The sequence below is a fragment of the Nicotiana tabacum genome, chromosome 18 (genome assembly GCF_000715075.1).
Source record: "Nicotiana tabacum cultivar K326 chromosome 18, ASM71507v2, whole genome shotgun sequence".
NCBI lineage: Eukaryota > Viridiplantae > Streptophyta > Magnoliopsida > Solanales > Solanaceae > Nicotiana > Nicotiana tabacum.
This window is the reverse complement of record NC_134097.1, coordinates 61239425-61250120: the sequence shown is the minus strand read 5'-3', so window position 1 is coordinate 61250120 and position 10696 is coordinate 61239425.

Below are 10696 nucleotides of genomic sequence, written 5' to 3'. Positions count from 1 at the left end.
TTAACCCTTTCTATTATGCATTTGATCGGCTGCTTGCGTCATCCCGACTTTCTTTAATTTCCATTTGGAAAATTTTCTTTTTCCACTCTTGCCTTTCTTTGCTTGATTTCTCGTTGTTCTTTATTCTCTCATTTCTCTTTCTTGTTTTGCCATTGTTTCCTTCTCACTATTTCTTATTTTCTCTCTTTCTTTTTTCTTTTTCTTTTCTCTCTTGTTTTTCCTCTCTCTTTACTTTTTTTTCTTTTCTCTCTCTTTTTCTTTTTGGTTATGATCGAATCCTACAGAGATTGCCCACATATCATGATCCCGCATGAATGATATCTTTGCGTAGTTCAGGGGGATAAGTGTAAAAATAAATAATAAAACATTTTGGGATTTTCAAATTTTTCATAAAAAGAAAATGCTTTGATTACAACGACTCAAAAACTAACAGACTCGAAAAGGAAACTAACAAACTCCAACAACAAGATGAAAACACAGACTCGAAAACAAACTAACAGACTCCAACAAAAAGAAAATACAGGCTCGAGTAAAAATCATGAATACATCAATGCCTCAAATGCTCCTGGGGCTTGCGGAACATAATTCAGTCTCGCCATGGGCATACGCGCTAAATCCCCTTGGAGGTGGTAGAGATCTTCCATTATCTGGCGGACAAAAGTCATCACAGTGGCGAAGAACATGGATCTAGTCATATCCTCACACTTACTGCATTTCATTGTGATGTAGTCGGCGATCCTTCTGACCCTTTCTCTTATGACGCCCTTTTCTTGCAACAAATGCGCAATTTTTTGGGCCTTAGATTCCAAAGTTTGTTCAGATATATGATTCTATTCTCGAAGTTGTTGTATATCTCTTTCTAACTGTGCCATCGCTGCGTAACAGTGTTCCCTTTCTGCCTTAAAGTCTTTTTCCTGCTTGATCATTTTGTTCTCAAAGATGGTGACCCTTTTCTTCAACCCCACAACCTCATTGTCATATTTCTCTTTTAACTGTTTAACAAAGCGCTCTCGTTCCTCTGCATTTTTAGCCAAATTTGTTTGAGCCCTTGCTAATTTACCCTCTGCCTTGTTCAAATAGAAACCATACTCACTCACCTTCTGCTTAAGGTTCTTTATAAGCTTTTCATAGTTTGCACTTCTGGCGAGATTTTCAGCTGCTATTTTCATTTCCCAAATCTGGGCTCGAAGGGCCTCATTATCTTTGGCTAACTTTTCCTTTTCAACCTCATCCATAGCGGCTTGCAAACCATTCTCAAATTGAAGGTCCTTGACTTGCTTTTCTAGCTTGCTTATGGTAGCCCTATACTCATTTTCTTTGGCCAACCAATCCTATTGCGCTTGTGACGCCTCGATGAATTCTTGAAGATGGGGTCTTTTTGCCGGCCTTCCAAACACAACTTCCCTTTTATACAAAGCAAGGTATCCGGGTGAAACTTCACCTTTGGATGATCACGCACACAGGTATTTGCCGTCATGTATTGACACTCGCTCCAGATTTGGCGAACTGCTGCTTCATGGAATTGACCATCAGGACCAATCACGGCAGCCTGATCACTAAGATCTTCATCTTTTGGAATTATCTGACATCTCTCCAACTGTCTCAAATCCCGGTATGGGGTATAAGGCTGGATACTCCTGATACCCATCAAGAGTAAATATGATCTCATCTACATGAAGCCACCCAAACATCCATTCTATTTGATTTGCAGTGATTGAACGGAGGTGAGATACCCATTATATGACCTCTTCTGGCAGGCTAAACCTGTCAACCCTTGTATAAAATTCCTCTATGCCGTTTTTCTCTGTCGACCCATAACTCATGAATTGAGGACGATGACATAGATGTTCAATCATTCACATCTATAGCAACAAGTTGCACCCTTCAAAAAAGCCTCCTCCGACTTTGCAGGTTGTGAGAGCGCGGAAGATTTCAGACACTATCATAGGTGCGAGGGTGCTTTTGGCCTGAGTAAGCAAAGTGCTGACGACCCCAGATATCCGTATATCGATATTTTCATTTTTCCTAGGAAACACCAGAAGGCCCAAGAATACCACCATAAAAGCAAAGAACCTGTGTTCTTCCCATTTGAGGCAATTCCCTTTGCTACAAATTTTGCTTTCTAGAATATTAAACCCTCATATGTGTCCGTATCGCTGGTATATAAACTGCGAAGTGGAAAAATCAGCTACCAAATCTGAGTTGTGGACACCCTTGCTTATCTTTAAGGAATCTAGGAACCTGTGCACAGCGACGACTCTTGGAGCAATCAGATATTTGTGTCTCATAGGAATCTCAGTGCTCCCAATATATCCGGCTATTTCTTCCAAAGTTGGGGTGAGTTCGAAATTGGAGAAACGGAACACGTTGTGGGCCTGGTCCCAGAATGTAACCAACGCCTTTATGATGTTTCCTCTAGGCCTGATCTTCAACAAACCACCCAAGCAAATGAATGCGCAAGTAATAAGCCGGTCAACATGCAAATCCGAATCAAATGAATGCACAAGTAGCAAGTAATATGCATCAGGATAGTCTTTTCATTTCGGGTACACCTGTCCTAGACAGACCCAACCCCTATGTTGACTCTCCAAAGTCAAATGCACATAATGCAAACAAACGTTCCTACTAGGGATCCGACATGAGGCTGAGTTATTCTAGGTTTAAAACCTGGGTATTTGTTCTAGACTTTTGTACCCGAGCGGACAACTCCAGCTGAGGAGGGGGCTACGTACTGGGAACCAAAAGGGCATCCAGCTTAGTAACTTGTCCGAGCCTCTTTCTTATTCCAAGGTATGACATTAACAAAATAGGGAGTCACACCAGCGTGTACATCCCCGAAGATGAGAAGAGAAGGGTTTCGTAACAGTTTATATACAGTTCAGATAATATCAAAGCGGTAAAAGTAACATTTAGCACATTAGGCCCAAACGTGTAATAAAATCAATTAACAGATAAAGCAAATATAACAATTCATCTAAGCTCAAATTCTGAACCCTGAACCAGAGATTCTGGGTTTATATCCCCAGCAGAGTCGCCAGAGCTGTCACACCTCCTTTTTCCTACACCCCCGGAAGGGAGTATAAGGGGAGTTTTTTCCAACTTAAAATGACAATCGAAACAGGATTATTTTTATGTAAAATTCAGAGTCGCCACTTGGGATAATTTATGGTGTCCCAAGTCACCGGTTCAAATCTCGAATCGAGGAAAAGATTGACTTTGTATTACAGTCCACGAACACAGAAATCTGGGTAAGGAATTCTGTTAACCCGGGAGAAGGTATTAGGCATTCCCGAGTTCCGTGGTTCAAGCACGGTCGCTCAACTGTTATAATTGGCCTATTATTTTATTTTAACACATGTTTTAACCTATGATTCAATTTTAACTTTATAACCACTTTTATTTAATTATTTTTAGGAAAGATTCAACGTCATCTAAAACGCGTCTTGAACCACGTCACATAAATGCACCCGCGGTACACGAAAATTTTTATCTAATATTGTTGATATTTGGATTTGGGTCACATAAATGCAAACCCGAGTTTAGGAAAGTAATTTAAATTACGCGCCTAAAGAAACTACGCACTTTCAAGTTTGCGAGGGCCATGGAAAATTTAACTAATGGCACACCTCGATTTCTAAGAGTTAGTATTAATTAAATGAGGGCCATGAGTTATAGATTTTGTGGAAAAACCTAAAATAATTCAAGGTAGACTAGCTTTGTTATTAACGTGAAAACGGGCCAAATATATTATCATGGAAATGGGCCTGGCAGATTATTTATTAGGCCCATGTCCTTTGCTAAAATTAATTCTCTTAAGCTCAACCACATGGTCAGCTCAAAAATCAAAACCCATATTTTAACAATCAACACAACTCATTATCCAAAACCCAATTCACTAATGACTTTTCTTTTCAATGACAAACACTGAACAAACCCAAAAAGGAAACAGAATATCACTTTTGTGGTATCAGATCTCTAAACAAATTAACAAATGTTTTACTTGTTAAATATAATATTCACATTCTACAAGATTTAACAATTAATCTAAGCTCTCAATGTTCATTCAAGATTTAAATGAAATAATTGATCAAACATATCGGAATCAAACAAAAATGGTACCCAACTAATAATCATAAAGGAAAGAATGAGAAAGAACCTCAACTTAAACAATAATTTCCAGTGAACGAAGCCTCCGAAATCACATACAACGACCAACCATGACTCACACCACAGATCCGATAACAGAGCTTAGACCCAAAATCGACTTGAGACCAGAATTTCGAACGAAAAACCTTGCTGGAATCCCACGCATAAGCGTGTTCGGCGACCTTGACTCAAAACCTTTAGTTGAAGTGTATGTGTTTTAGTGATATTTTGTGTGTCTGTTCGTGTGAGTTTCGGCGAGAGGATGGTGAAGGCTGTGTATGTGTGTGTTTAAGCATTCAGGGGTCGTTGGTTAGAGGTGTCGCTGAGGCTAGATGTTTTTTAGAAGAAGAAATCAAAATGGGGGAAGTCGTTTGGAGAAGACGATGACAGGGGTAAGGTTTCGTGAATTGCCGCTGCCCCTGTCAGACCACTTTTTTTTTTTAGCTTTTTTGCTTTTTCCGTTTCGTATATTTTTGTGATTTTTCTGAAGAAAATGGCGTATTCCCTGGATTTTTTGGTATTAGCAACAACAAATAGAATCATGCATTTTGAGTCTCCACAAACATAAAGAAATACGGCAAGTATCAAAGGAAGGAGTCAAGAAAATATCTTTGTATTCATAAACGTTTGCTTACAACGGCCCTCGAGGGGTCCTTACATATGATTACAAAAGCCTGCAAGGGGATCCTTACACAGGAACAAAGAGGCGGAAAGGTGCACATACAACAAAAGCCTAAGAATCTAGCCTATTCCCGAAAGTGCATCCTCAATAGCGACATCTTCAGTATCATCTCCTCAGGTGCGCGACCTCAAAGACAATATCTTCTAAGCCCAGTCCCCTCGGGGGTCCCATATCGATATTCCCGGAATGGCATCTTCAAAAAGGAAGATACAGAGGAGGAAAGCAATGAAGAAGAGCAAAGTGATGAAGGAGAAGCCGTAAGTAGACAAGAAGTGGTTGGGTGAAAAATCTGGCTAGAATGAGCTTAGCCAGTATTACTATTATATAGCCACTTCTAGAGACGTTGCCTCGGCTTGGGAGGCGACGTTTAGCAGAGTGCGCCGCCATACCCCAAGGAATCCAAAGGGGGTGTAATATGCCAAGCCGAAGAAGGAGGGTGAGCAGCGGTGTATAATCCGACCCCCCTCTTGAGTAGTGGTGTATAATCCAAATACTTCTTCGGGTCAGAGGAAATCGGTCCTCTGCTTCATCGCCCCGAGCTAGCGGAGACAACAACAACAATAACATCAAGGCAGTAGAACTTTGTCCAACCAAAAAAGGTCCGGGAGACAGGCCAAAGCATGCATGATGTCGCCATAAAATCTTGAGTCCATGGGCCTCAAACATAGTGAAGTAGCAAAGAATGAAGATAGCAAGAAAGGAGGAAAGGGTAGATATCGGAGGATGCCTAATAAAAAAACTCCTCACAAAAAGCCCCATTTATAGAAGAGAAAGGGCAAAATAACCGCCGGCGTCGCCCTCGAAAAACGTAACAACAGGCGCATTCAATGCGTTCATGGGAGCTGAATCAACAGCAACCTTATGACCCCGAAGAACAAGAAATCAGAACACATCAAAATGGCCCTGGAAAAGCGAAACGGTGAATGTTTTGGCACTCATAAAGGATTGCATCATCAGCACGATGTCATTATAGGATCCCATAAGCTAGGATGTCAAAATCGCTTCTTATCACTTCTCTCTAAGAAATGAGGAGACTATTTGTGTACGGCAAAATTAGGGGGACCGATTTCTCGTTGGTAAAGTATTTCAGGAGATTGGCTCAGAGGCTCGAGACCTTGAGCCGGATAATTCTCTCAAGATCTATCAACACCCGGCCCAGGGATAATGTTGGCTGAGATCCCGACGAGCATGTGAGGCTTCCAAAGAATGCATTCGGGGCCGGGTAAGTCTACCAGGGCAGTCTAATGCTGGTCTACGTCTACATCAAGAAGCTAGTTAGTTGTCCCATCCCGCTTCCTTTATCATTTAACGTATGCTGTAATGAGTTTGGATCCCCCACCCCCTCTTATTAAAGGGGAATCATTGGCACTCTGTAAGCAGGTTGCTCCAACTATTCTACACAAAGATCAATTGCAACTCTCTCTCTCTCTTCTCTTTAACTTACTCGCTCGAAGCTACCTCTCTCATTCATTGCTTTTGTATTTGTTCTTCATTTATTGCCAGATATTGGCCATAAAGAGCCTTCTTTAATTATATCCTAACTATTATCCCCTTCCCGGTTACCCCCGATAGCCCGAGCTCGAGCCCAAGAATCGACCTCGAGGCCTTTCATTGGTTAGCCCGAGGCCCGGACGGTTAGCTCTTCGGTTTGATTACAACCCCGTGTTAGGTCACATTTCATCTCTTATCTTCACTTATCTAGCCCCAACTGCATTAACAACTAGCATAAAAATAGATCACGTATTCTTAGAATCCCATTAACAAATTTAATTATTATTACCATTTTCACGGTAAACAACTACAAAATCACACGCCTTCAATTACTTCGAATAGACTTCAAAAAGAACCGGTTAAACAAGCTACCCTCGACATTTGAAAAAGAGCTTCGACCATGTCAGTTTCACATCATTGTCTTTGAGATACTCAGCCTCCGAGCCAAACCTCCCGAGGTGCTCGATCGTCGCCATAAAATGACTCAAAATCGAGGTTCTTCCCGAACCGACGAAGGGTCAGGAAAAAATTACTTCAAAAAGTCCTTAACGAGGGGAAAATAAAGCCAATAAAAGGTCGCTTAGACCTAAACCATAAGAGCCATTGTCTCTAGCTTACATTAATAGGCCACATCGGCCCAAGGCGTAAGAGCCATTGTCGCCAGTCCACACAAATCTAAAAACATGAGGGTCGATTGAGCACGAGTCTACACCTGACTCGGATACTGAACCCAAAATAGTTAACTACATATGCCTAAGATCAAGGAGTGAGAGCCATTGTTGCCAGCCCACACAAATCTAAAAACTTGAGGGTCGATTGAGCGCGAGTCTACACCTGACTCGGATACTGAACCCAAAATAGTTAACTACATATGCCTAAGATCAAGGCGTAAGAGCCATTGTTGCCAGCCCACACAAATTTGAAAACTTGAGGGTCGACTGAGCTCGAGTCGAAACCCGACTCGGAGACTGAACCCAAAGTAGTTAACTAAAAATAGTGAACAAAAGAGGTCACATCAACCAAGCGTGCAAAAGCCCAAAGGCCAGTATAACGAGCCCCAGAGCCATATCATGAATCTAAGGATTCCTACCAACTCAAAGGCCAAAATCTCGGCAAACAAAAACCCAGGAGATACAAAATTGCGAGGTTCCCTCCTTATACATATATGTGATAAAATACAAGCTCCATTTACAACATACTATGAAAAATTCTATACACAGAGTAGAAAATAAACATCCCCCTTTTTAAGACTATGGCCCGACAGCCCCATCCTTACAATCTTCAGCATCGAACAGAAGGAACTTGGGGTCGTACTCCTCCGCATCTCTTCCGAAAGATCGAAGTCATTGGCGTGAATTTCCTCAAGAGTTTACCTCCGAGATTTGCACTTCACATACTCTTTACTACTGCTCGCACGACCGAGAGTTTTCCTCAGCTCAGCTCTAGCAGTGGCAACTCCTCAAATATGCTGCCATTTTCTTGTCTGCCCTAGTGTTGCTCATTAAAGTCTCGACCCGGGCATTCACCACCTCGGCCCTCACCTTTGAAAGCTCGGACTCGAGACTCGTAATCAAGTTCATTTGTGCAGTAACATTCGCACGAGCGACCGAGATTTGCACCTCAAGGGTGTAAACCTTAGCCAAAGTGCTCTCCTTGGCCGCAACTTGGGCATCTACATGAGCCTGCAGCTTGTTAAACTAACGTTTGGCCCGGCCAACTTCTCCCCAAAGTCATTCCATCTTCTCCGTCTTGCTCTCCAACTAGGATATCAAAACATTAATCTCCAATGACAAAAGAAGGAGCATACGTCAACATGAATTGCAGGATACATGTCTTATAAGGCGGCTCTCGTAGCCCCGACTCCAATCTACCTCACGATGCAGGGATACCAGCTCTCTTTCCTTTCTCGCACAAACAAGCTTAAGCGATCTCAACCTATCTAAAACTTCCAGCAACCTAGCCTCATAGCGGAGCAGCTCAAACTTAAGCCTCTCAAAAGCCTGCGAAAGAAAATCCTATGAGAAAGGATAAGTGTGAAACCGGAGTAATCCCATACCGGCTACCGAATCTTACCATAAAGCGGAGCCGCTGAGCCTCACCAAAGGCCGAGCCTATTTCCGATGGCTTAGTGTCCCCTGAAGCACCTTTGATATGAACTGAAGAGGCACCATGTGCTCCTCACCTTTTGAAGTACCCTCATCAGAAGCGGGGAATGTTCTATTGAAAACGAAAGCCTTCGAAACCAAATGATCGGTCGAGTTGCCTCTTTTAAACCACTGAGAAGGACTCGCCCAACTGCGAGGCTCCCCACACCCCGGAGACCCTTTCTATTTATCATCGACCCTCGACCCGAAGGTCGGTAGTCTCTCCCCCTCCCCCGGAGGGAACAGCCTCGTCTCGGAAAACTCTCCAATGCCTATGGTGGCCAAGTTAGTACAAGTTAGTACACCAAAGAGAAAAGTACCATTCTGAGGAAATAAGCCACTGAGCGCCTACCATGATGTTTTGCCTCCCATCTCCCTTTGGACAGGTCTCGCCACCTGCGCTTATCATAGGTCGAACAAGCTTCCAACTTACAAGACCATTCAGCCAAATCAGAGACCTCGTTCAACAACCAAGGACTCGCTACAAAAAATGAAATAGGAAAAAAGTCGTTATGGAGCCCGCCTCCAGTCAAAGTGATAAAAATACAGGAACGAGACTTACATATGAAATTCCATTTCTCAGGAAAGGGCAAAAACTATCCCGGAATGATATCGTCTATTCGAGCTCGAACGAACCTGCTCATCCATCCCCAGTCCTCATCCTCCTCACTATTAACGGTAGAAGATCGGGTGGATCAATGTTGCAGAGTAATCAAACCCCAATATCGCAATGGCCGATATAGCCTCACGAGATGGCTAAGGATAAATTCGAGCCCTGCCTTATATGCAAAGTGTCACACCTTCTTTTTTTTTTACCCACACCCCGTAAAGGGTATAAATACAAGGGAGTTTTTCCAATTAAAGGACAATCGAAATGGGATCATTTATTTATTAAAAATCAGAGTCGCTACTTGGGATAATTTATGGTGTCCCAATTCATCGGTTCAAATCCCGAATCGTGGAAAAGGTTGACTCTGTATTACTGTCCGCGAACCAGAAATCCGGGTAAGGAATTCTGTTAACCTGGGAGAAGGTGTTAGGCATTCCCAAGTTCCGTGGTTCTAGCACGGTCGCTTAATTGTTATATTTGGCCTATTATCTGATTTTTAATACATGTTTTAACATATGGTTCAATTTTAACTTTGTGCCACTTTGAATTATTTTTAAGAAGATTGCAATGTTATTAAAATACGTCTCGAACCGCGTCACATAAATGCACACGTGGTCTTCGACACATTTTAACATTGTTGAGATTTGGATTTGGGTCACATAAATGTGCACCCGAATTTAGGAAGGTGAATTGTTAAAATAACGCGCCTAAAGCAACTACGCGTTTGCAACTTTGCGAGGGCCATGGAAATTTACTAAATGGCACGCCTCGAATTCTAAGAATCGAAACAAGACTAGTCAAACAAGGGTCGTAAACTATGTAATTCAAATGTATGAATGGCACGCCTCCAAACTATTCAACTAAATGAATTAGGATATTCATATTTGGAACTAATACGAAATTAATCACCGCAACTACATTACGGGAAACATGCCCGTAGTCGTAATGATCTAATTATATGCTTGTAGGTCTGCTTAACCATGAAATGCCAACAGTTGCAGTAAACCAGTCAAAGGAATAAGACAACTTAGAAGTAAGTACCAAATCAATTCTTCATGTTTTAGTAGTACGACAACAACGAAAAGAATGTGACTCAGAAATATATGGAAATTCCTTTGACATGAGAATAATCAGTGAACATAGAGGTAAAATAGAGTGAAATTCAAGTGCAATAACAATGACTAATTTCAGCTCACATGATCAGCCAAAGTAATGGTTAGCCCAGTTGTATAGCATGATTTGACCTCCTAGCGCGCACCAAGTTTATCAGATGGAAGGATTCATAGATAACAATAGCTATAGCAAGCTAGAAATTCCAGTTTCAAATTACGTAGGCAGAATCTTTCACAACTGAAATAGTTCACAACTCACAACTCCAAATAGTCTTTCCCAGCCAACTCCAAATTTAGCTAGAGTCTTTACTAGGGAAATAGTTCACAACTGAAAGGACAATGAGGACAGCCAAAAACACCAAATGCACAACTCACAGTGAGTTTAATAAACCCCTTAAGACTATTTCATATTGAAAAGTAAACTGAAAATCTCATTTCTCATGAGCATAGAGCATAAAACTCTGTTCCGCCGTTAAAGTTGCTTCAAAATCGAATTCAATTCAAATGATTA